Source organism: Cetorhinus maximus, chromosome 19 (genome assembly GCF_964194155.1).
Source record: "Cetorhinus maximus chromosome 19, sCetMax3.hap1.1, whole genome shotgun sequence".
In the NCBI taxonomy this organism is placed as follows: Eukaryota; Metazoa; Chordata; class Chondrichthyes; order Lamniformes; family Cetorhinidae; genus Cetorhinus; species Cetorhinus maximus.
This window is the reverse complement of record NC_135897.1, coordinates 59,089,515-59,117,488: the sequence shown is the minus strand read 5'-3', so window position 1 is coordinate 59,117,488 and position 27,974 is coordinate 59,089,515. Positions and strand designations below refer to the sequence as shown.

The following is a 27,974-nucleotide window of genomic DNA, read 5'->3' as shown; positions in this document are numbered from 1 at the left end:
CCAGAATTTAAAAGTATTACTGTGCTACACCTTGTAGACACGAAGATAACCAAGCTAGAAGAGAACAGCTTTGCAGGTCAAATATTTTTGAAACAACTTGAGCTGAATGGCAGTCTCCTGACTTGTGTTTCTGAAGGAGTTTTCAATAATCTTAACAATCTTAGTTCACTTATGCTGGCAAATCGTTTACTGGAAGTACTGCCTATTGGAGTTTTTCCACATACTGGTTAATCTTAAGCAACTTTATTTAAATATGAACAGGCTAACCACAATAGATCCAGGTCTATTTGATTACCTTATAAAACTTAAAGAACTTAATTTACATCAAAATAAACTACAAACCCCTCCAAATGGCATTCTTGACCATCTTGAATGTCTTACTAAACTGCATTTAGGGGTAAATGTACTCCGTGTTCTTCCAGCAAACATATTTGACAAGCTAAGAAATCTTCAAATTCTTAGACTATATGAAAATAGACTTACTGATATTCCTTCAGGCCTCTTTGATAAATCGTTAAATCTTACTGAGCTTAAATTTCATGTTAATAGTATTAAAAATCTTTCTAGTGATGCCTTTTCTCAATTGCAGAACCTGGAGAAATTATTCATATCCGAAAATAGATTAGTTGAACTGCCACCAAGACTTTTTCATAGCTTGCCCAACCTTAATATATTGTCAATGTTTTCTAATGAACTAGTGCAACTTTCAGATAGCACATTTGGTAAAATGAAGAAACTGGAGAAATTATTTTTGTATGATAATCAGTTTGTCAATCTTCCAGATCATGTCTTCAGTAATTTGACTAATTTAAAATTGTTGGCCTTGAATCAAAACAAAATTGCCATCCTCTTAAAGAATAAATTTAGTGGCCTTAATGACCTTCAAGTGCTTTAACTTCATGAAAACCAGCTTTCTGTTTTAAGTGAGGATATATTTAGTAACCTGCGGAAACTGTGGTACCTCTCACTGTTTTCCAACCAACTTTACGCTCTTGCTGGAAACGTTTTTAAGAACTTGAATAGCCTGAACATCATTCAATTAGACAAGAACAGATTGCAAAATGTCCCACAAGGACTATTTGATTTCTTACCAAGTATAAAGGAAGTTCGTTTGTACAATAATAGTTGGAACTGTGACGGTTGGATTTCTTATTTAAAAAATTGGATTCTGGAAAACAAGGAGAAAGTAATTAAGCTCAATGAAATAATTTGTGAAACACCAATTGATTTTTATGGCCAGCCTATTCAAACATTACATGATAACCAACTGAGCTGCAATTTTTCTGTGCATTCCATCCTTTCAACAAGTCCAGCTACCAAGAGAACACAGCCCTCAACTAATTCCACTCACCAACAAATATTACCTCAAAAATGGACGCTTACGTTCAGGCAACCAAGTGCTCAACAGAACAGCATTGTTCTGAGTATACTGCACAATCAGAAACATTGCAAACATGGAATGTGAATGATGCATCCATTCAGACAGTCACAGATTCTATCTCCCAAACCAGCGAAGACACCTCTACAGAGCTCATGAGCTTTACAACAGTGGATGATCCTTCTACCGCCTCTGTAACCAACGGCAACTCAACACCTGGAACAATGCTTCATAATGAGAGAATGAAGAATATTAAGGACATGGGACATGCAAAAATTCCATGCAAAATCATTCTGTTTTTGCATATCATTCTGGGTGCCATACAGTTATGTCTTACAATTATTGTTTTCTATATTCTGTTTGTTGTTAGAAAAATCTTGCACCATCAAATGAATACATTAATTGTACCTGTTGTTCTTTTGAGACTTACTGAACATGCCCAAGATGAGAGTGAATAGATTTTCCTGGGTATGAATGAGGCATAACTTACCAGATGTTTGGATGAAGAATTCATATAACAGGCCTCCGCCATTATGCAAATATCATGGTAGGTGATGAACACAGAAAACTCATTCCCTTAAAAGCCACTTATGACTTCATTTAATGGTCAGTATAATTTCATGTTTTAGATGTGGGAAATTCACTCTTTTTAAATTTTGTTGACATAAAATATGGGTGTGTACAGTTGCCAAATCTGGTGGTGTAAGTTTAAGTATTTTAAGTTGGCAGATGTCAATGGAGTCGTTAATGCTTTTGTAATTGGCATTTAAAGCATTTTGCTGGAGACTTTTCTGACAGCAAATTTTTGCCCACTTAAAATGACAAAAGGTTTTGTGCCATTGGTTTTGGAACTGCTATTTTTACCCAGAAATTGGGAAACCTGTATGTATGAAAAAGAAGAACACAAGCAATGGAGGAATACTAAACAGGCACAATGCAGCAGAGGAATCTTAGAATGGTCACAAAACAGAAGGAGGCCATTTGACCCATTGTGCCATGCACGATCTCTGCCAGAGCAATTCAGCTAGTAACGCTCCCCCACCCTTTTCTGGCAGCACTTTGAAAGCCACGATTGAATCTGTAACTTTTTACAATAAACAGCTTATCCTCATGTCACTATTGATACTTTTGTCAATCACTTTAAATTCATGTCCTCTGGTTCTCGAACCTTCCAGCAATGGAAACTGTTTCTCTCTGCCAGCTCTGTCTAGATCCCTCATGATTTTGAACATCATCATTAAATGCCTTCTCAACCTTCTCTTCTCTAATCTAACTATTTAACTCAATATCCCTGACCCTGGAACCAAGCTCATAAGTCTTTTCTTTGCAGGCCAATTGTAAATTTACATAATAGGAAATTTGTAGCCACAAAAGAAGGAAAGGCAACTTAGTAGTAGACAATAAATTATAGTAGCCAGGCATTGTAATGTTTCCTATGGTGCTGAATTAATTCAAAGGCAGAAAATGTGCATGCTGCTATCAGCCAGTAAGTATATAAAGAAAGACAAACTTGCATTTATATAGCACCTTTCATGACTACAGGACGTCTCATAGCTCTTTACAGCCAATGATGTGCTGTTGAATTGCAGTCACTATTGTAATGTAGGAAACACAGCAGCCAATTTACATTCAGCAAGCTCCCGCAAACAGAAATGTGATAATGACCAAATAATCTGTTTGGTGATGTTGATTGATTAATGGATAAATTTTGGTCAGGATAGCAGGGATAACTCCACTGCTCTTCCTTGAAATAGTCCTATCTGAGAGGACAGACAGGGCCTTAATTTAACATCTCATCCAATAGAAAGCACTTCCACCAGTGCAGAACTTCATCAGTACTACATTGGAATGCGAGCCTTGATTTTTGTGCTTAGCTCCTGGAGTAGTTGTTGAACCCACAAAATTTTGAGTCAGAAGCAAGAGCATTACCAGATGAACCGCCACTGACACATATATGTATGATATAATTACTGTGGCATCATAAATTCCATTAATTGAATTAGGTGGCCTTGTGACCCCTGCTCCTCATCTGAATGAAGTTTGAGACTCAGCTGCTACAATGGACTACAGTATCTATTATTACCCTCCCAATGTTACATAAGACAGAGTTGGAGTTGCCTTGACATTTCATCTCTCAACCTGCTCTTTTCCAGTGAGGAAGGAGTGTAATTTTCACTCTACATTATCGGTCCCTTCATCCCTCCATCATTCTAATTCTCTTCCATATCTTTTCAACAGCTGCAATATCCCTATTATACTGCGGTGACCGGAACTGTACACAGTATTCTACACGTAGTTACATCAGTTATTTGTAAAGTAACAGGAACATCTTAATTTCAGCTCAATATTAAATTTTTATTAATTATTAATATTAATATTTTTAATATTTAATACCTCCTAATATCTGATTTGCTCTACTCTTTTCGGCCAGTGTTGTGATAACTTCAATTTATTGTTAATCAGGACCCCTAAACCTCTCTCATTTTCCATGAATCTTATTTTATTTTTCAGCATTCGTGAATACAAAGGCCAACACTTTACCCATGTGTAGTTTTTATGAGAAGTAGGTACCCAGTAACAGTAATCAGGCCAGAATGGGCTCCTTGACGAGTTTGATCCCCTTCGAGGGGTGAAGATGTATTTTCCAATTCCTCCCCCGCCTATACCTAGGTTTTAAGTCTTTTTTTGTCTCTCCCAGAAGATTGCAAGGCTCCAGCTGAGTGGAGAGTGTATATATTGTGGTACACAAACCATAACAACTGTGGGACAGGCTGGATTGACTAACCTGTTCATAGGTTCATTTACTGCTGTGGCCACCAATGCCAGATTCCTGCTTTCCAGACAGCTGTCATGATTGCATTATTTTAAAACAATAATTATGTGCTAAATGGAACATACGAGTGTCCTTTATGTTTATATTATGGAAGTGCTTTTATTATAGTAGTGGCTTATAGCTTGACATAGTGCTTCTTGCTCCAAAGGCAAGAGTGTGAACTATGTCCATGACAGCCTCTTCAGATTGAGGTTGCACTAAAGCTCTGTATACTGGGTGCAAAAGCATTCCATCTACTGACTCTGAAATGGGTTCAATAAAAGCAATTGTATTATACCATTAAAATCAGCCAGTTCGTTTTAATGTGCTAACTGGTTTATTTTAGAAGCCATTTGATGCCTGATTTAACTGTTTAATTTAGATCCAAATGAATTAAATGCCAGTTTAAATGAAGCTTCCAATTAAAATAAGTAATCTGCTCTTTGTTAGTATTGCTTTCTTAGAGTAGGTTTAATAATTGTGTTAAATGGAACATATGAGCGTCCTTTATGTTTATATTATGTAAGTGTCGGATTGTGGCAATTTCAAAATATCCAAATCGTCATGAAAATACGCTTTATGTTAAATATTGATTTTTAATCCATAGATTGGAAAACCTGAATTGAACTTTAAAAAAACAAAGACTTATTAAAGGAGAGACTAATGGTAATTTGAGCTCGCAGCTAAAGATGGCTACCACAATGTGCATCATTTTATATTGCACATTCCAATCCATCGTGATGGTGACAGCATTTCTGCAAAGATTCCTCAAGGACGATGACTTGGGGAATATGAGTGAACCATACACCCTGTCCCCATTAGCAAGGCATCAAAACAATCATCTGAAGTATTCAACTGGTGAAGACAAACCATGAAGCCTAATCACTTGGACAAAGGACGTTAGCTGAGAGGGGGTCCCAAGACATGAACTCATTGTGCTGTAATGGGAATGTCTTAAACCCAATCACGTGAACAATTGGAGGGGGAATCCCAGATATGAACTGATTAAAGTTGCAAGGGGGACTACACTAGGGACTAGCACATTTGAATCACCGGGTGATGGTCATGTGACAGGCCCACCTTTTGTGTGCTTAAACTTCTGCTTGCTCTGCAGTAAGAGGACAAGCAGCTGAGATGCTGACAAGAGAAGTCCTGACTGGGGTCCCTCCTTCCTCTCTCTCCAACTCACTTTGCAAGCTTGAAACTCTGTTTGCTGACTGGGACGCTCCCACTGCAGACAGAGACTTCTAAAAAGAATGTAACCAGTATTACTGTCTCCAGCAAATCAGCCATCCCTATCTGTAAATCAAAAGCATTGGGACCATCAAAAGAAAGTCACAAGAACAACGAATTCAACCTGAAACCAGCCAAATCACCAAACTACAGATTGTATATTCCTTTTATTTATATGGACTCTATTTTGACCAACCTATCCTTCCCCAATCTTTAATCTATTTGTGTGCACGTGTGACCTTCGAGTGTGTGTGTGAAAGTCGGATTGTATTTTATTATTTTACTTAGATTGGTTTAACTGTAATAAAGCTAACCTCTTTCTTTGTTAAACTCAAGAAATCCTATCCAATTGGTTCTTTTATGATCACAGTGTTTAAACCATGAAGTACTCAGGTGTCTTCGTACTGTCATGGATTTCTGGACTCTCAGCCAAGAATACATAATGAGGCTTGGCTGAGAGCTCAGAAACCCATTAGCCTATTGAAAGAACAGGGATGAAGGGTTGTTTTGGCATGGAGTTAGGGCGAAGTTTCTCCTCTGTATGAAAGATGGAACTGTGCAAGGGAAGAAAATCAGTCATGACCCAGTTAAGCCTAACTAATTCTCCAAGTAAGAAAGTGGTTTGAAAGCCAGATTGACTACTGTTTTGGAACGAGTCAATCTATTTTTACATTTATGCAGTTTACATGGAGCTGTTTGTGAATTTTGTCATTTTCTGCTCAATCACATCCCCACTGCATATCTCCATGGGGTCAACAAGAGATTAATTTTCTAGTTAGTTATTATAAAATGGTGGCTATAATAATGTATCTGACTATGGTGCAAATTTTCAACATATTCCACTCTTCATCTCCCGGAGACTGGCCTTTGTTCCATGAGTTGAACTTAAGAACATAAGAAATAGGGGCAAGAGGAGAACATATGACCCCTTGAGCTTTCTCCAACATTCAATAAAATAATGGCTGATCTTCAGCCTCAATTCCATTTGCTGCCTGCTCCTCATATCCCTTGATTCCCCAATATTATGTATTCGCCAGTATGCTATATACCTTAGATGCCTAATTTATCTCAGAGCAATGCAAAGCTGACCCTCATTTCAAACCCAAATTTACAAAACTTTAAAATATCTCAGAACATACAGGATTTTGATTACACCTTGTCTTAGCTCAAATCCCCAGGTCTTTTCTCTGTAAGCTTCTCAGTTCCATAAGCACTTTAGCTCAAACAACAAACTTAAGCAATCAAATAAATTTACATAGATCAGAGAACAGACCAAAACAATCAAACACAGATCAATCAAACCATTGAACACTACACTCAAAGAAACATAGAAACTAGGAGTTGGAGTAGGCCATTTAGCCCTTCGAGCCTGCTCCGCTGTTCTTTATGATCATGGCTGATCATCCAACTCAATAGCTGCTCCCAGTTTCTCCTCTTACTCTTTGATCCCTTTTGCCCCAAGAGCTATATCCAACTCCTTCTTGAAAACATACAATGTTTTGGTCTCAACTACTTTCTGTGGTAACGGATTCCACAGGCTCACCACTCTCTGGGTGAAGAAATTTCTCCTCATCTCAGTCCTAAATGGTCTACCCCATATTCTCAGACTGTGACCCCTGGTTCTGGAGACCAAAAATCTGCTTATCTCAGCCTTAAATATATTCAATGATGGAGCATCCACAATCCTCTAGGATAGAGAATTCCAAAGATTGAGAATCCTTGGAGTGAAGAAGTTTCTTCTCATCTTCATCCTAAATGGTCAATCTCTCATCCTGACACTGTGTCCCTGTGTTCTCGATTCCCCAGCCAAGGGAAGCAACTTCTCTGCGTCTACCAAAGAGACCATTTAGAACCTTGTATGTTTTAATGATATCTCCTCATTTTTCTAAACTCCAGAGGGTATAGGTCCAATTTACTCAGCCTGTCATCATAGGAGAACACCCTCATCCCAGGGACCAATTTGGTGCTGATGCTGTCACTTGCACTCTTCCCTTTAATCACCTTGAAGCCTCGTAGCATCCTCTTCACCACAAACATTCCCACTTAGTTTTTGTCATCAGCAAACTTGGAAATATTACACTTAGTTCCCTCATCCAAATCATTGATGTATATATTGTGAATAGCTAGGGACCAAGCACTGATCCCTGCAGTACCACACTAGTCATCGCCTGCAATTCCAAAAAAGACCCACTTATTCCTACTCTGTTTCCTGTCTGCTAACCAATTCTCAATCCATGCTAATATATTACCCCAATCCCATGTGCTTTAATTTTACACACTGACCTCTCACGTGGGACTTTATCAAAAGCTTTCTGAAAATCCAAATACACCTCATCCACTCATTTTCCCTTATCTATTCTGATAGTTACGTCCTCAAAAACTGCTGTACGATTGTCAAACATGATTTCCCTTTCATAAATCCATGTTGACTTTGTCTAATCCCGTTGATATTTTCTAACTGTCCTGTTATCACAATCTTCATAGTAGACTCTAGTATTTTCCCTACCACTGATGTTAGGCTAACTGGTCTGTAATTCCCTGTTTTCTCCCTTCCTCCTTTTTTAAATAGTGGGGTTAAGTTTGCCAGCCTCCAATCTGCCGGGATTGTTCCAGAATCTACAGAATATTGGAAGTTGACAACCAAAGCATCCATGACTTCCATGGCCACCTCCTTTCTGGGATATAGATTATCAGGCCCTGGGGATTTATTAGCTTTCAGTCCCATTAATTGCTCCAGCACTAATTTTTTAGGCATACTAATTTCCTTCAATTCCTCCTTCTCACTAGACCCTTGATTCCCTAGTATTTCTGGGAAGTTATTTGTGTCTTCCTCCGCGAAGACAGAATTAAAGTAATTGTTTAATTGCTCTGCCATTTCCTTGTTCTCCATTATAAATTCTCCTATTTCGGACTGTAAGGGACCTATTTGTCTTCACCAATATTTTCCTTCTTACATACTTATAGAAGCTTTTACAGTTTTCTTTTATGTTCCTTGCATGCTCTATTTTCTCCTCATAATCAATCTCTTGGTCCTCCTTTGCTGAATTACAAACTGCCCCCAATCCTCAGGCTTGCTACTTTTTTTTAGCAACTTTATATGACTCCTCTTTGGATCTAATGTTATCCTTAATTTCTGTTGTTAGCCATGATTGGGCCACTTTTCCTGCTGTGGTTTTGTGCCAGAAAGCAATATATAACTTGTGATGCATACATTAGTTCCTTAAATGTTAGCTATTGCCTATCCACTGTCATGCCTTTTAATGAAGCTCCCCAATCTATCTTGGCCAACTCGCACCTCATCCCTTTGTAGTTTCCTTTGTTTAGATGTAAGACCCTAGTTTTGGATCAGACCACTTCACTTTCCATCCTAATGAAGAATTGTAGCATGTTATGGTCACTCTTCCCTAAAGGACCCTGCGCAACAAGATTATTAATTAACCACTTCTCATTGCACAAAACCAAAGGTAGGATAGCCTGTTCCCTAGTTGATTCCACTGGTCGTACACACTCCAGGAATTCATCCACCACAGTATTATTGCTAATTTCTTTTGCCTAATCTATATGTAGATTAAAGACATCCATGATTGCTGTCACACCCTTGTTACATGCATCTCCAATTTCCTGTTTAATACTGACCCCTACATTATAACTATTGTTTGGAGGCCTATAGACAACTACCACTAATGTTTTCTGCCCCTTGTTGCTTCTTAGCACCACCCAGACTGATTCTACATCTAGATTTTCTGAGCCAATATCCTCTCTCACTATTGCACTGATTTCATCCTGAACTAACACCACCACACCACCTCCTCTGCCTGTCCTTACTAAATATTGAGTACCCTTGGATATTCAGTTCCCAGCCTTGGTTGCCCTGCAGCCATGCCCTTGTAATCACAATTATATTGTACCCATTTACATCTATGTGCACTGTTAATTTATCTACCTTATTGCAAATGCTCCATACATTCAGATACTGTACCTTTAGATTGACTTTTACACATTTATTTTTGTACTGTGGCCCTATTTGCTGCTAGCCTCTGTTTCCTCTGCCTTCCACATTTGTTTTCTAATTTTCTGTCCTTCATTTCTACCTTTGTTTCCCTCTCCTGTGTCTCCCCGCTCAGGTTCCCACCCCCTTGGCAGTCTTGTTTGAACCCTCCCCCACAGTACTAGCGAATACGGCTGTGAGGATATTGGTCCCAGCCCTGCTGGGGTGCAACCTGTTCAGCTTGTACAGGTCCCATCTTCCCCAGAATCAGTCCCAATGCCTCAGGAATCTAAATCCCTCCCTCCCAACCCATCTCTCCAATCACAGAATCATCCGGTCCATTCTCCTCTTCCTGATCTTGTTAGAATGTGGCCCTGGTAGTAATCCTGAGATTACTACCTTTGAGGTCCTGCTTTTTAATTTATTTTTTAACTCACTATATTCTGCTTGTAGGACCCTCATCCTTCTTATTACCTATGTCATTGGTATCGATGTGGGCCATGACCTCTGGCTGTTCACCCTCCCCCTTCAGAATGTCCTGCAGCCGCTCAGTAACATCCTTGACCCTGGCACCAGGGAGGCAACATACCATTCTGGTATCACGTCTGCAGCCACAGAAACGTCTATCTGTTCCCCTTACAATAGAATCCCCTATCGTGATTGCTCTCCCACTCTTTTTTCTCCCCCTCTGTGCAGCTGAACCACTCGTGGTGCCACAGACTTGGCTCTTGCTGCATTCCTCTAAGAAACCATCACCCCCAGCAGTATCCATAATGGGAAATCTGTTGGAGAGGGAGATGGACCTAGGGGACTCCTGCACTACCTGCCTAGTGCCTTCACTCTGTCTGGCAGTCACCTATTCCCTTTCTGTCTATGCACTCATTACCTGCGGTGTGACCACCTCACTGTATGTGCTATCCACAAAGATCTCAGCCCTGCAATTGCTCCACAGTGACTCCAGCCGTTGCTCCAGATATGAAATGAGGATTTCAATTAGCTGCAGCTGGAGACACTTCTTGCACACGTGGTCACCATGGACACTGGAAGTGTCCTTGACTTCCTACGTCGCACAGGTGGAGCATTCCATTTGACTGAGCTCACCTGCCATGACCTTTAAATTACACCCTTTACTTTTACTTCCTCGAGTTCAGAGAGTATTAAGGACAATGGAAATATTCACTGAGAGAGATGACGAGCCTCTGTATCCAGCCTTCCAACTCATGGTGGAGAGTCAGCAAGAGGCTGGGGAACATCTCACAGAGCTGATGGAAGCCCTCAGATTGGCAGATGAGTCGGAGGAGTCCATCTGCCTGCTCACTGATGAAGTGGTGCCCACAGGTGCACGCATGGAGGTCTCCATGGGGAGGGTGGCAGATGCCATGGAAACCCTCATCCAGCAGAACGCCCGGTTTCTGCCGGAGATGCTTGCAGACCTGCAGTCCATCGCTGTTGGTATGGGTGAGCTCATGCAGTGGCTATAAGAGAGGGAAATGACACACCTTGACATCCCTCCAGGTGCTCCTTCCCCTCAATGAGTCAGACCAGGGCACTCGGGCAGCCAAAGGGAGGAGGGGTGGCAGGTGGACAGCCATCCACTCAGGAGTCCCAGAGGTTGTCCGCTTCTTCCGAATCCCCTTTGCCTGTGACCCCTTCAACCTCGTCCTCTGTCACTGCCGAAGGAGCACCTGGCCCACAGGGGGGCAGCCAAAGTAAGCCGGGGCCCTCAGGGCCTCAGCTCTCCAGAGGGCGGCCACCGAAGTCATCAAAGGCAACAGGGTAAACAACTCCCCAGGCTGCCTCCACCCCTGCTGCGGTTGTCAGGGCAGCACCTCGATGTGATAGGCTTTGTCAAATCAAGAAAATTTGATCTCAAGTGGATTGACGGGTCGACACTGTCACTGTATTAGCTCAAAATATATTCACTCTCATTAAATAATGTTTGCTGTTCTCATCCAGCATCATTATCTAGTCTTTGTGAGACCTCCACCCCCACCCTGCACAATCCCCTCACCCCGCTCAAGCGCAGTGCAGCTGCACGCAGCTGGACCATGAGTATTTCTGCAGGGAGAAGTGTGTGTGTGGCTGGGCCTTTCAGAGCCTCGTGCAGGCACTCTGGCACACGGAGCCTTCCCTCATCATACTCATCTCACTGTCTCCAGCATTTTCAATGTTGCCTGCTGGGATTCTCTTTCAGTTGTCCGTCTGAGTTGACCTGCATCTCCGCCCACCCACTGACCACACTCCCATGCAGCACCTGTGCCCATCCACCACGAGGCTCTGCTCACTTTCAATTTCACAAGGATGACAGTGGTCAGATTTCTGATCAGCTCCCCCACCATTTCCCCTCCCAGGGTCACCCATCTCTTTTCCTCCATAACAATAGACCCCCCTGCATAACCTTCGATCTCCCCACTGTCACCTTCCAGCCTGAACCTTTCTCATTCCAGGGTGTCCAGATGAACGTGCACATTCCCGACCTTCCAGAGAACCCAACCCCTGTCGACGTTGAACTGCCCAAACTCCTCATTCCTCCCCTCCCCCTAGGGTCCGTGTCAGCCTCCGTGTCCCGACCAACCACCCTCACCCTCCCTTCTACAGTTACCGACACACCCTCAACCTCCCACCCCAACAGCTCCCTCTGCCCCCGTCACTCTAACCAGCCCCTTCTACCATGCCCACCCTGAGTTCACTCCCCAGGAGGTAGTCATTGATCCTGCCAACAGAAGGCATAGGAGAATTCTGGCCTTTCTCTCTCTATCCCACACTCTCTATCCCAAACTCACTCTTTCTATCCCACACACAGTCTCTCACTCTCTCTCCACACACACTCTCTCTCTCTCACATGAGTCTCTTCACCCTGGGATCTGCAGCCAGCCTTTTCCATCCCGGGCCTCTAGGCCAGACTGTTCCATCCTGGGCCCCGCAGCCACTGTTCCTCTGTGGTGCCCGCAGCCAGTCTGATCCTCTGTGGTGCCTGCAGCCAGTCTGATCCTCTGTGGGCCCCGCAGCCAGTCTGATCCTCTGTGGGCCCCGCAGCCAGTCTGATCCTCTGTGGGCCCCGCAGCCAGTCTGATCCTCTGTGGGCCCCGCAGCCAGTCTGATCCTCTGTGGGCCCCGCTGCCAACCTGTTTGTTCTAATTCATTCACGGTGTGTGGGCATCGCTGGCTGGGCCAGAATTTATTGCCCAACCCTAGTTTCCCTTGAGAAGGTGGCGGTGAGCTGCCTTCTTGAACCGCTACAGTCCATGCGGTGTAGGTACACCCACAGTGCTGTTAGGGAGGGTGTTCCAGGATGGTGACCCAGCGACCGTAAAGGGACGGCGGTATAGTCACGAGTTAGGATGGTGAGTGACTCGGGAGGGGAACTTCCAGCTAGTGGTGATCCCATCTATCTGCTGCCCTTGTCCTTCTAGATGGTCGTGGTCATGGGTTAGGAAGGTGCTGTCTAAGGAGCCTTGCTGAATTCTTGCAATGCATCTTGTAGATGGTACACACTCTTGCTACTGTGCGTCGGTTGTGGAGGGAGTGAATATTTCTGGATTTGGTGCCAATCAAGTGGGCTGCTTTGTCCTGGACAGTGTCCAGCTTCTTGAGTGTTGCGGAAGTTGCACTCATCCAGGAAAGTGGAGATTATTCCATTGCACTCCTGTCTTGTGCCTTGTAGATGGTGGACAGGTTTTGGGGAGTCATGAGGTGAGTTACTCATCGCACGATTCCTGGCCTCTGACCTGCACTTGCAGCCACAGTATTTATATGGCTAGTCCAGTTCAGCTTCTTGTCAATGGTACTCCGCAGGATGTTGATACCTGGGGTTCAGTGATGGTAATGCCATCGAACATCAAGGGGTGATGGTTAGATTCTCTCTTGTTAGAGACAGTTATTGCCTGACATTTGTGCGGCACGAATGTTACTTGCCACTTGTCAGCCCAAGCCTGGATATCGTCCAGGTCTTGCTGCATTTGGACATGGACTGCTTCAGTATCTGAGGAGTCGTGAATGGTGCTGAACATTGTGCAATCATCAGCGAACATGGTCACTTCTGACCTTATGATAGAAGGAAGATCTTTGATGAAGCAGCTGAAGATGGTTGGGCCTAGGACTCTAGTCTGAGGAACTCCTGCAGTAATGACTTGGAGCTGAGTTAACTGACCTCCAACAACCACAGCCATCTTCCTTTGTGCTACATATGACTCCAACCAGCGGAGAGTTTTCCCCCTCATTCCCATTGACTCCAATTTTGCTAGTTCTCCTTGATGCCACACTTGGTCAAATGCGGCCTTAATGTCAAGGGCAATCACTCTCACTGTCCCATCCCCAGCCTGCAGCCAGCCTGTTCCGCCATGGGCACAACAGCCAGTCAGTTCCAGTCTGTTCCATCCCAGGTTCCTCCCGGGCCCTGCAGCCAGCCTGTTCCATCCAGGGCCCTGCAATCAGCCTGTTCCACCCCGGGCCCCACAGTCAGCCTGTTCCATCCAGTGCCCTGTAGCCAGCCTGTTCCATCCCGGGCCCTGCAGCTAGTCTATCTCCTTCCGCCCTCGCAGAATTCCACTCTTTTTCCCCACCACACTTAGCGACGCTGGTGTTTTTTGCTTCTCCACTCAGAGACAGTTTCTCTCCCACATTTCCTGTTGATAGGCACCCAAGTGAGCATCTCAGTAGCAAATGCAGAGTGATTATGTGATTGGCAGAGCAGTTTTTTGCCTAGTCTTCCACTCCACTTATTACCCTTCTGACAGGCATTTTGAACAGTGGCTCTGGGGGCCACATAAAATGGAATCGGGAGGGCACAATCCGGCCCACGGGCCATGCAATGGGCAAGTCTGCACGACAACAACTCACCAAAACATGGGCAAAAAGAGCCGAATTGAAAATAAAACATTCTGAAGGGTTTTGACAGAGTTGATACTGACAGGTTATTTCCCCTGACTGGGGAGTCTAGAACATCCAGAACATTGTGGGGAGGCAATGATGTGGTGGTATTGTTGCTGGACTATAAACCCAGAAACCCAGGGTAATGTTCTGGGGACCTGGGTTCAAATCCTGCCATAGCAGATGGTGGAATTTGAATTCAATAAATCTCTGGAATTAAAAGTATAAAGATAACCGATGTCAATTGTTGTAAAAACCCATCTGGTTCACTCATGTCCTTTAGGGAAGGAAATCTGCTGCCCTTACCTGGTCTGGCCTACATTTGACTCCAGACTCAGAGCAATGTTGGTGACTTTTAAATTCCATCTGAACAAGGGCAATTAGGGATGGGCAATAAATGCTGGCCTAGCCAGCAACACCCACATCCCATGAATGAATAAAAAAACATTACGGAACAGCATCAGGATAAGTAGACAAACATCCACGACTGGAATGAGGAGTAATTTTTTCACTCAGGGTTGTGAATGTGTGGACTTTTCTACTCTGGATGATTGTGGATGCTCCATCATTGATTATATTCAAGACTAGGATAGATAGATTTTTGATTTCAGAGATTCAAAGCGTATGGGGAGCGGGTGAGAAAATAGAGTTGAGACAAAGATCAGCCATGATCATAGTGATGGTAATGCTTTTGACTATCAAGGGACAATGGTTGGATTCTACTTTGTTGGAGATGGTCATTGCCTGGCACTTGCTTGGTACAAATTTTACTTGGAACATATCAGGTCAAGCCTGAATGTTGTCTAGATCTTGCTGCATATGGCATGGATTGCTTCAGTACCTGAAGAACATTATCTTAAGTTCTTATGATAGTACCTCCCAAAATCCATGATCTCAAGAGGGAAGGTACTCCCATAGTGTTTTTAGGTAGGCAGTTCCAGGATTTTGAAGGGTAAGCTAGAAGGATAAGAGCCGCAGGCATATGGGAACACTGCCACCTCAAAGTTCCCCTCAAAGTTATTGTAATGACTTGACGTACTGGACAGGTTTCTACTTGAAACATACAACTTAATTACAGAGCTCTTTTGGAAGCTACATGCTTGAACCAGGTCCACAACTAGAAAATTCGCCCCCGGATTACCTGTGCTTAGGGATCATTCGTCAAGAACAACCACGTCGCCCCTAATAGGCAGTACCTTCAATCACTACATTTCCTCCCCCCTTAGCTTTTTACATTTCCTATTTACGAAGAACATTTTAATCCACAACATATACATATATACATTGGTCAGGTGATTAGAGATTAAGTCTCTGAGGTGGTTTTCTGATTCGGTTAGAGTGGCATAGCTCTACCAATTTAAGCTCTCCCACTGGATCGACATGATCAGGAACTGCAGCATCAGGTACATTATTAGAAAGTGGCAATTCAGGGTTAGGCAACTCTACAGAGACATCAGGTACGTTTATTCTAGGTCGACCTGTCACCTCTGAGACTAATGGTTTGACCTAAATTACAGGCGGAATAACTGGTCGTTGGAATGTCTCTCTACTCCTTAGATGATCCACGTGTTTTTGAACAATTTGGTCTTCCACTTCCACTTGGAATGACAAGAGTCCAATTTCTGAGGCAATTGCACCAGGAACCCAACTAGGTCCATTTCCATAATTCAGCATGAAAACTGTATCTCCTACAGTAAATCTTCAAGCTTTGCTATGAATATTGTGATTCAATTTTTGGTTACTCTGATCCTTCTCTACCTTCCCCTTTAAGTTTGGAAACACCAGACTTAACCTTGTATGTAGTCGGCGTTTCATCAATAATTCAGACCGCATCGAACCTGCAGTTGCACGAGGAGTCGTACAATAATTGAGAAAAAAGCATGAAAGTTGAGTTTCTAAAATACCTTCGGATAGATTCTTCATTCCTGATTCGAAAGTTTGCACAACTCTTTCAGCTAACCCTTTTGATGCTTGACGATATGGTGCTGTTTTAATATGTTTGATCCCATTTAAACTCATGAACCTCTGAAATTCTGTACCAGTGAAGACTGTATCATTATTCAAAACAATGGTAGGCCATGTATACTAAAACATTGACGCCGCTTTTCAATAGTTGCACTTGATGTTGGTGATCTAACTTCATACATATCCATCCACTTAGAATGCGCATCTACGATCAGTGAAAACATGGCACCTAAGAATGGTCCTACATAATCATTATGTAGCTTAACCCAGGGTCAACCAGGCCACACCCATGGGTGCAGTGGAGCTGAAACAGGCAATTTCCTTTGTTGCTGACACTGAAGACAGTGCTTGACCATGCTTTCAATGTCACTGTCAATGCCTGGCCACCAGACATAGCTTTGTGCAAACATCTTCATCATCGAAATGCCTGGATGCACAGTGTGAAGCTCTGTCAAGAATGATTCTTTTCCTTGCAAAGGGATCCCCACAACGAGATTCCATCTTGACAACTTAACTCTATCTCATGGGCATGGAATAGTCTTATCCCTTCAGACACTGGTGAATTTGACCACCCTTGCAATACAATGCCTCGGAAGTTTGACAAAATTGGATATCTGTTCATCCAATTCCTTATTTGCTTCACACACACAGGTGAAGAGTCTATGAAATTCAGCACAAGCACAACTTCTTGTGGCATTGGAGCATGTACAATGCTATCTGGTAACGGGAGATGAATGAGTGCATTCACGTTTGCAATATGGAAGCCAGGACGGTACATAAAACTATACTCATACGCAGATAATATCAAAGCCCGACATTGAATTCTTGCTGAGCTATTGGCAGAATGGCCTTATCCTCACTGAATGGTTTATTAATGGTAACCCATTAATAGTTTATGGTCTGACACAATGGTGAAATGTCCTCCATGCGGATACTGGTGGAATTTCTTCACTCCAAATATCATTGATGAACCTTCCTTTTCAAGTTATAAATAATCCTTCTTGGCTGCAGAGAGGGTTTTCGAGCCATAACTGATTGGCCTTTTGGAGCCTTCTTCCATTCTGTGTAACAGCACAGCTCCCACAACATAAGAAGACACATGGCAGGTTAATAGTAATTCTATTGATGGGTAATAATGTCCCAGTAGACATGATGAATGTAATGAGAACATAAGAACATAAGAAATAGAAGCAGGAGTAGACCATTCGGCCCCTCAAGCCTGCCCCGCCATTCAATAATATCATGGCTGATCTGCCCCAGGCCTCAATTCCTCTTTCGTGCCAGCTCCCCATAACCCTCTTAACTTTCACAATGGCTTCTTCTTGTTGTGAATTCCATGACCAACATTTTCAATAACAAGTGCGATGGCGCTGACACTGTTTACAAGTTTGTCAAGAAGCGGCTATAATAATTAATCATGCCAAAAGAGACTTGAGTTCAGTGACACTAGTAGGAGGGTGTGCCTCTTTGATAGCCCTGACTTTCTCCTCTACTGAATGCAACCCCATGGCATCCGCCCGGTGACCCAGGTAAGTGACTTCTGGCACTTGGAATGTACATTTCTCTTTCTTTAATCATACATTGGCCTCCAGAAATCTTTTTAAATCCTCCTCCAGGTTGGCCAAATGTTCAGCTTCCGTTGACCCTGTGATCAGTACATCAATGTATATTACTAACACAAAAACAAAAATAGCTGGTAAAACTATTACTACTCTGGGAAGTCCTGGCAACAGACTTTCCATGTCCTTTGGAAGATTGCACATGCAGATGATACACCAAAGGCTGGCGCGTATATTGGTGCAGGCCCTTGTGGGTGTTGGTACAGGCCCTTGTGGGCGTTGATGGTTACATACCCTCGAGAAGTGCTATCCAGCTCTAGCTGTTGGTATGCATGCCTCATGTCCAATTTGCTATAGGATTTGCCTCCAGCTACTTTTGCGTACAAGGATATTTATCTAGTTTAGCTGCAACCAATACCTATTCCCTGTACAATGTCAAAGCAGTAAAACTCCCCACAAATGCAAATAGTTTGATCTGGTTTCATCACAGGGACTATGGATGCTGCCCATTCCAAAAATTGGACTGGCTGGATGATGCCTCACTTCACTTAGCTGCACATTTCTGCATCCACCTTCTCCTTTAGGGCATAATGCACAGGTCTGGAATTAAAGATCCGGGGTGTCGCCTCCGAAGCTACATATAGTTTTGCTTTTACGCCTTTTATCTTCCCCAATTCTTCACAAAATACACTGTCATATTTCCTTAACAGTTCAAGAACTCCTCCTGTTCTCACTTGAAATATTTCAGACCAGTTGAGCTTAATTTTTTGTAACTGGTCACAGCCCAGAAGACTAGGTCCTTCACCTGTCATTATGATCACTGGAATCTGGGCTGCCTGTTGCCTTTTGGACACAGGTACTGTGGTGATGCCCTTTACCTGTATGGACTGTCCAGTGTATGTCTTCAATTGTGCCGTGGTTTGCTTCAGATTCAGTGGCTAGGTACCTTCATTTAGGTATTATAACTTGTGCTCGCCCACTACTGTGGTTGAGACTCCCGTATCCACCTCCATGACTAGAGGCTTCCCATTCACTTGAATGGTGACGGTTATTGATTCAGTTTTACTGCTTTGACATTATACAGGGAATAGATATTGGTATCAGCAGCTTCAAGTTCTGTTGTATTAATCACTTCAATCATTTTGGTCTGCTGTCTGCTGGGCTGTCTTGATTTCGCCCTGCATTGCTCTATTATGTGGCAGTAATGGCATTCTGCCTCCTTGAATCTGCAGGGGTCCGGTATGTGGTTACCCCCACATCTGTAACAGAGTAACCTCGGAGTCGCTGCTGAAGTGCTTCCACTAGGCCTTTTCATTTTTCAAGCAGCAGAGACTGTCACTCGCTTCACTGCTGTGTTTCTGGTTGTTGTGCCATGCCTAGCAGTAGGTTCCCACCCCGACTGAGAACGGCGCCATGTTGCACATTCTGTAAAGCCTGTGAGTCTTCGCAGCACTTTCCATGGCTAGCGCTGTTTCCATGGTGCGCTTCAAATCGACGTTAACTTCTGCGAGTAAATGGCACTGAATGGTGTAGCCGTGAACGCCATAAACTAACCAGTCCCACAACATGTCATTGAGTGTCTCCGAAGTCGCAGTGCTCAGTTAACTGCTTTAACTTTGCCATATAATTTGTGATGGACTCTCCCGGGGCCATTACCCTGGAGTTAAACTTAAACTTCTGCATTATTACCAATGGCTTTGGCTGAAAATGCATCTTCACGAGGTCTACCAATTTGTTAAAAGATTTAGAATTGGCCACATATGGGGCCATCTGACTGCGGATGAGGTTTTATGTCCTGCTACCACAGACACTCAAAAGAATTGCTTTCTGCTTCTCTTCCGCATTTATTTCATTCGCCTTGAAATAAAAGCCAAGGTGCTCGACATACTGGCTCCAGTCTTCCATGGTCACTTCATAAGGGTCGATTCTGTCGAAGGGTGGCATGACTGGTGAGTATACTTTTTTTTCTTAAGCACTGGTGTACTCACATTCACAAGGCGAGGTGCAGCGTCGGAGCTATTTTACCCTCTTCGCCTAATGTAATGAACTTGATGTACCGGGGAGGTTTCTACTTGAAACAGATAACTTTATTACAGAGCTCTTTTAGAAGCTACATGCTTGAACCAGGTCCACGACTAGAAATCTCTGTCCCCGGATTATCCGCGCTTAGGGCTCATTCGTTAAGAACAATCATGTGCCTCGAGCAGGCAGTAGAAAAGCTATACCTTCAATCACTACAGATATGCAGCATCCTGATTTTGGAAATATATTGCTGTTCCTGCATTGGCACTGGGTTAAAGTCCTGTAACTGGAAGGTACCTACCTAAAACACAATGGGAGTAGCTTCCCCCTACATGGACTGCAGCAGTTCAATTAGGCAACTGACCAGCACCTTCTCAAGGATAATTAGGGATGGGAAATAATGCTGACCTTGTCAGCAATGCCCACATCCTGTGAATGAAAAAGAAATAGCAATCGGGATTGTTAATATGGGAAATTGGGAGAGTTCCCAAGTGCCCCTCTGAATGGTTTCATGGGCCAGAATTTCCAGCCCCTCCCACTGGCAGGATCTTCCATACCTGCCGAAGTCAATAAACGTTTGACTGGATTGCCGCAGCTGCCGTGGGGGAATCTGCTGCAGCGGGGCTGGAAAATTCTGGCCATGGTGTTTTATTGTTGACATCTCTTCTTTCTGTGAAAATGAGAAAGAATGGAGGTGGCCATAGAAATAGTGGACGCGTTGGCTGTCATCTTCCAAAATCCTGCAGATTCTGGACCAGTCCTGGCAGATTGCAGGGTGGCAAATGTAACCCCACTATTTAAAAAAGGAGGGAGAGAGAAAACAGAGAATTACAGACCAGTTAGCCTAACCTCAGTACCAGGGAAAATGCTAGAGTCTATTGTAAAGGATGTGATAACAGGACATTTAGAAAATATCAATGGGATTAGACCAAATCAACATGTACTTATGAAAGGGAAATAATGTTTGACAAATCTATTGGAGTTCTTTGACGATGTAACTAGCAGAATAGATAAGGGAGAGCCAGGGGATGTGGTGTTTTTGGATTTTCAGAAAACTTTTGATAAAGTCCCACAGAAGAGGTTAATGTGTAAAATTAAAGCATATGGGATTGGGGGTAATATATTGGCATGGATTGAGAATTGGTTAGCAGACAGGAAACAGAGAGTAGGAATAAATGGGTCTTTTTTGGAGTGGCAGGTGGTGACTAGTGGGGTACTGCGGGGACCAGTGCTTGGGCTCCAGCTATTCACAATATATATCAATGATTTGGATGAGGGAGCCAAATGTAATATTTCCAAGTTTGCTGACAATATGAAACTTGGTGGCAATGTGAGCAGTGAGGAGGGTGCTAAGAGGCGATTTAGAGAGGTTGAGTGAGTGCGCAAATACACGGTAGATGCGGTATAACGTGGGTAAGTATGAAGTTATCCAGTTCGGTCGGAAAAACAGAATGGCAGAGTATTATTTAAAATGTGATAGATTGGGAAATGTTGATGAACAAAGGGACCTGGGTGTCCTTGTACACCAATCATTGAAAGCAGGCATGCAGGTGCAGCAAGCAGTTAAGAAGGCAAATGTTATGTTGGCCTTCATTGCAAGAGGACTTGAGTACAGCGGCAAGGATGTCTTCCTACGACTGCGCAAGGCCTCGGTGAGACCACACCTGGAATATTGTGTGCAGTTTTGGTCTCCTTACCTAGAAAGGATATAGTTGCCATCGAGGGAGTGCAGCGAACGTTCACCAGACTGATTGGTGGGTGGCAAGATTGTCGTATGAGGAGAGATTGGGCTGACTGGCCTTATATTCACTGGTGATTAGAAGAATGAGGGGAGATTTGATTGAAACGTATAAAATTCTGACAGGCGTGGACAGACTGGATGTAAGGATGATATTTCCTCCGGCTGGGGGAGTCTAGAACAAGGGGTCACAGTCTCAGGATATGGGGTAGGCCATTTAGGACTGAGATGAGGAGAAACATCTTCACTCAGAGGGTGGTGAATCTGTGGAATTCTCTACCACAGGAGGCTGTGGAGGTCAAGTCACTGAATATATTTAAGAAGGAAATCAATAGATTTGGGGGTTCTAAAGGCATCAAGGAGTACAGGGTGTGTGCAGGAGTACGGAGTTGAGATAGAGGATCAGCTATGATCATGTTGAATGGTGGAACAGGCTCGAAGGGCAGAATGACCTCCCCCTTGCTTCTATTTTCTACGTTTCTTTGTTTTGAAGTAGCCAATCCACCACTATCCCTTTCGACCTTTCTGTGGTTTGGACAACCAAAATGATTTGTGTGACAAATTGTTTCATTAGTTTCATTCTATGGTCTTCAATTTAAGTTGACACTTCTCATGGTGATATAATGGTCAAATTTTAAGTAGTTGTAAAAGGCCAGGTTCGTTATTGGTTGTTTCACTTTTCTCTTCTGCAGTACTTAAACCAAAAATCAAGGTGCTTAGACCGAACTGAGGTAACATTCTTAAGGTCCTGTTGCCCACGTTTCCATAGAATTTCCACTGAAATTACGAAGGATGATTAGGAAAAAAATATATATGAATTTAACCACAAAGATTATTTCTTTCAGAACACTAACGTATTTCTAGAAACTCAATGATAAGCAGCAACAGGGAAGCCTGTACAGAGCTGATTACAGTAAAGTTTTGGACAACATAATGGGTATGTGAGCTCTTGGTTACTCCACCCAAACTGTGTATAACCAAGCAATTTTCACTAACTTACTTTGCTATTGGGAATTCTGTCTGACAATTTAAAAGTAATAAGTTCATAAAGAGATTCCTGTGATCTATTTCATTTGAATATAAAGTGCAAATTTCACTTTTATTCCTTTGTTACAGTTTTCATGTGCATCTTTTCTCTAATCATAGTTTACAGTGGAGCAGCTTTATTTCATTTGTTGAAATTTAATTGTTGCACAAAAGAGCAACATTGTTATGTTATTATGAATAATGAATGCAACACTGCACCTCTTCAAATCTTCTAGTTCAGTATCAGAGAAATATACAGCCGGGCTTTGATTACGGCATTGGGCTTGTAACCCAGTGCTCATGAGTTCAAATGACAAGTTATGAAATTAAATTCAAGAGATCTGATAATTTATGCGCTATCACCAAAAGCAAAATGATCAGTTAGCTATGGTTTTGTCATAAAAACCCACAGGAAGGGAGCCTGAAACCCTTAGTATTCCCACACTACAGGCTGGATTTTTGTGGAATCGGGATGATGCTGGAGCCATTGAAAAATGGTGGGCATACCCGATTCTGGGATTCCCGCCCCTAATCCCTGCTCCGGCAATTTTTGCCAGTGCGGGATACGGGTGCAGCTAATGAGCCTGCATTCTGCACTCCTGACCTGGCCTGTTCCATTGCGGAGTGGGGATCCCCTAGCTCCCCCATAATTTCATGACTCAGTCCGGCTTCTCCATGACTCGTGGTTCATGGCGCCTCAGAGGAGTCGTAAACCACAGCCTGAACCTGGAATGTTTTGAAAGATAAGTTCAAAATGCCTTACCCATACAACCACTGCCACTTCCCTTGGTCCCTTGGACTTCCGTGGCAACTCAGTGCCACCTCACACCCACTGGCTATTCCTCATGGCCCCTCGTACTCTGCATGCAAACTCAATGCTAACTCATAAACCTAGCCACCCCCCTTGGCCCCTCATACCCCCATGCCAACGTATGCCCACTGGCCATTCCTTATGGCCCTTCAAACTCTCCGTGCCAACTCATTGCCAACTTATGCTCTCAGCCAATCCCATGGCCCCTCATTCTTTCCATGCTCACTCAACACCAAATCATGCCCATTCACTTGGTATGCAATATGTACATAACCAATGAACTATATAATAACAATAGCATCTGGGTTTCCATCCATCCTCATTATGAACGATTGGTTGAGAGCTCAGACTAATAAAAGCATTAGCTCAGCAGGAATTCTGTTTCCATAAATGAAGTGAATTGATGACTTTGCCTGATTGACGTCTTTAAGTGGTTATAATGAGCTATTCATTCTGTGACAAAAACAGAATTACCTGGAAAAACTCAGCAGGTCTGGCAGCATCGGCGGAGATGAAAAGAGTTGACGTTTCGAGTCCTCATGACCCTTCAACAGAACTCAAGTTCTGTTGAAGGGTCATGAGGACTCGAAACGTCAACTCTTTTCTTCTCCGCCGATGCTGCCAGACCTGCTAAGTTTTTCCAGGTAATTTTGTTTTTGTTTTGGATTTCCAGCATCCGCAGTAGTTTTTTGTTTTTATTCATTCTGTGATCTAATTTGTAAATATTGCAATATTTATTTGGACAAGATTATGAGGTGTGAAGTGGTTGAAGCCTCAGTTATTGGCACTTTAATAGTCTGTCTGTTTGAAACCTTTATAGGGTTGTAGGAAGAGCAGATTTTTTTTCAAAAACCATTTCTGAATGTTTTTTTTTTAACTCTCTCAACTTTTCGACATTTCCCATTGTTATTCTATAGCTCATTGGTTATGAACAAAGTGCATACTTGAAGAATGGGCATGGAAGGGAAATGAGTAGGCATTGAGTTGGCATGGAGAGTATGAGGGGCATGGGGAGTGGGTGGGAAGTGAGGAGAGTGAGGGTGCCTGAGCGGTGAGGGCTAGAGGGCCTAACTATCTTTATTACAACTGGGACAAAGTCCCAAGGAATCAATGTGTGCTTTCTAACTAGTCTGCCTCAGCACTTGTCTGTCACCGGGCAAAATTAAATTCAAAAGATCTGATAATTTATGCACTATCATCAAAAGCAAAATAATCAGTTAGTTATGGTTTTGCCATTAAAACAAGATCTGCTTTCTGGGTCAACAGGCCCGACTCCTTCGTGCACCTGCCCCCTACGAGTGAAAATTGTGAGAGTCCGGGGGCCTTTAAACTGAGGCAGTCCAACAAGTCGGGAAACTTCCTGACTTGAGTTATCCACCTCAGGAGCGAAATACCGGCTCTGCTTATCAAATCTAAACAACCTTCAAAGTGGCCTAGAAAGACATTTAATTATAAAGCAATCACCATAAAATAGAATTAATAGATGGACTTGGCAATAATCCAAGCGTTAGATCAAGTCTGGGAGAAGTGCATCCCAGTTGAAACTGTAAATTGCTCCCCACTAATATCTAGGAACCACTACCCAATTAATAATTTCTAAAATGTCCCATATCTACATATACATGCAAACCTAGTTAACATTGACTTATCATAAGGTACACCACCAAAAAATGAACTATATTGCTGTGCCTGAGCTTCATGTTGTATTTGTAAACCAGCCCCATGCGTTTCACATTCCTGAGCTTAGCAACTCTGCTGTCATGGCAAGCCTGGGTGCCAGGGACCAATCAAATGATGGGAAATACATAATTTGGATATGCATTGTTAGAAATATTTGTGCACTTAGTACAATGAAATAATGGTGCACAGTTCATTCTAAATCTAATTTACGGTATTAAAAAGTTTTTCACTAGTATTGATGGAAGTTCATGCTACTGGGTTACAACTTGCCTATTTCATTTTGTTCATATTTTTAGACATGGAATAATAGGAACCTAATTGGAATTTGAGTTGAGAATTTGATACAAACAATGTTGTGTTTGATGTAATTTACAGTATGAACTACAGTGGAAAATTGTGATGCTTAGGAACATGAGAAGTTGACATCCCAAAAATACCTAAATCCAGTAAAATTAACAGCTACATTATAATGAGAGCGTCTATGCAGATTTTAAGCAGGATTTGCTGGAGGATGAAAATCACGTAATATTCAGACTGGAAAGTTTTGTCCATTTTGGGTATGTTCTTTGATGTCCAGTTTCTGGACTAACATGTTCACTTTTGCCAGATCATTGTCGAATGTTTACATTTCCTTCTTACCGACTATGAGAGTAATGAGTTTTAATTGACTTTGGACCTTTGACTGTGCTGACTTCGCAAGCACTGGCAGGAGCCATAGAACAGAGCAGATAATTCAGAGAAGTCAAGTTAATCGTCCAATGGAGCACTGGTGAAACTGACCATGGGAATGTTCGTGTTTAAATGTCTATTCCCTCCACTGGTCAGGAAACTGGTTCGATCAAGTAGATATAAAACTAATTTCTTGAATGTAGCTTGATGTTTCTTTTTTTTTGTCACAGTTTTTCCATTTTTACCTCTATTTCTTTTCGTGCAATGTTTCTGCTTTGTCTTCTCCCCCTTAATTCATCATTTATGCTTCCTTTTATAAAATTTTGTTTTCATCTGTTTCCTTCCCTCTTTGATATTTCTTCTCCAACTGCAGATTAGGAAGCCCTTTGCTGAATTCATACTTTCCACTGCTAAAAGTAGTGTTACTTACTGCTAGATTAAGTTGGATATCACAATTAAGGAGCTCACCAGCCAGTGTTAGGATTCCTCTGACACCTTACGTCACATCAACAATTTCCAGTTCCCTGGCCCCAACCGCTTCCTCTTCACCATGGATGTCCAATCCCTCTACACCTCCATCCCCCACCAGAATGGTCTGAGGGCCCTTAGCTTCTTCCTTGAACAGAGGCCCGAACAATCCCCATCCACCACTACTCTCCTCCGTCTGGCTGAACTTGTTCTCACACGGAACAATTTCTCCTTTAATTCCTCTCACTTCCTCCAAATAAAAGGTGTGGCTATGGGTACCCGCATGGGCCCCAGCTATGCCTGTCTCTTTATGGGGTATGTGGAACATTCCTTGTTCCAGTCCTACTCCGGCCCCCTCCCACAACTCTTTCTCCGGTACATCGATGATTACTTTGGTGCTGCTTCATGCTCTCGTCGGGACCTGGAAAAATTTATTAATTTTGCTTCCAATCTCCACCCCTCCATCATTTTCACATGGTCCATCTCTGACACTTCTCTTCCCTTCCTTGACCTCTCTGTCTCAATTTCTGATGATAGACTGTCCACCAATATCCATTACAAGCCTACCGACTCCCACAGCTACCTCGACTACAGCTCCTCACACCCCGCTTCCTGTAAAGACTCCATCCCATTCTCTCAGTTCCTTCGCCTCCGTCGCATCTGTTCTGATGACGCTACCTTCAAAAACAGCTCCTCTGACATGTCCTCCTTCTTCCTTAACCGAGCTTTTCCATCCACGGTCGTTGACAGGGCCCTCAACCGTGTCCGGCCCATATCCCGCGCATCCTCCCTCACGCCTTCTCCTCCTTCCCAGAAACATGATAGGGTCCCCCTTGTCCTCACTTATCACCCCACCAGCTTCCGCATTCAAAGGATCATCCTCCGCCATTTCCGCCAACTCCAGCATGATGCCACCACCAAACACATCTTCCCTTCACCCCCCCTGATGGCATTCCGTAGGGATCGTTCCCTCCGGGACACCCTGGTCCACTCCTCCATCACCCCCTACTCCTCAACCCCCACTTATGGCACCTCCCCATGCCCACGCAGAAGATGCAACACCTGCCCCTTCACTTCCGCTCTCCTCACCGTCCAAGGGCCCAAACACTCCTTTCAAGTGAAGCAGCATTTCACTTGCATTTCCCCTAACTTAGTCTACTGCATTCGTTGCTCCCAATGCGGTCTCCTCTACATTGGAGAGACCAAACGCAAACTGGGCGACCGTTTTGCGGAACACCTGCGGTCTGTCCGCAAGAAAGACCCAAACCTCCCTGTCGCTTGCCATTTTAACACTCCACCCTGTTCTCTTGCCCACATGTCTGTCCTTGGCTTGCTGTATTGTTCCAGTATTGTTCCGCAAACTGGAGGAACAGCACATCATCTTCCGACTAGGCACTTTACAGCCTTTCGGGCTGAATATTGAATTCAACAACTTTAGATCTTAAACTCCCCCTCCCCCCAACCCCACCCCGTTTCTCCCCCCCCCACCCCCCTTTTTTTTTCAATAATTTATATAGATTCTTCTTTCCCCACCTATTTCCATTATTTTTAAATCTAAAACTAAAACCTTGTTAGTCTGTCCACCCCACCCCGACTAGAGCTGTACTTTGAGTATCCTGTCTTCCATTCTTAATTAGCACTTTTCTTAGACAAATATCACCACCTTCAACACCTCTTTGATCCTTTTGTCTGTGACATCTTTTTATTATCTGCTCCTATCACGGCTTGCTTATCTCCACAATCACCACACCCTCAA

General features: G+C 43.2%; 1 protein-coding gene and 1 long non-coding RNA gene across 2 annotated transcripts in view; both read left to right on the top strand.

Moving 5' to 3' along the window:
• Positions 1–27,974, top strand: part of LOC144694261 (uncharacterized) — a 57,722-nt gene that overhangs the window by 9,440 nt on the left and 20,308 nt on the right. The gene's annotated exons all lie outside the window — the stretch shown is intronic.
• On the top strand, positions 30–5,746 carry LOC144693825 (uncharacterized). Its single transcript, XR_013579606.1, has 2 exons — positions 30–1,925; positions 4,798–5,746. It is a non-coding gene; the product is annotated as an uncharacterized LOC144693825 (long non-coding RNA).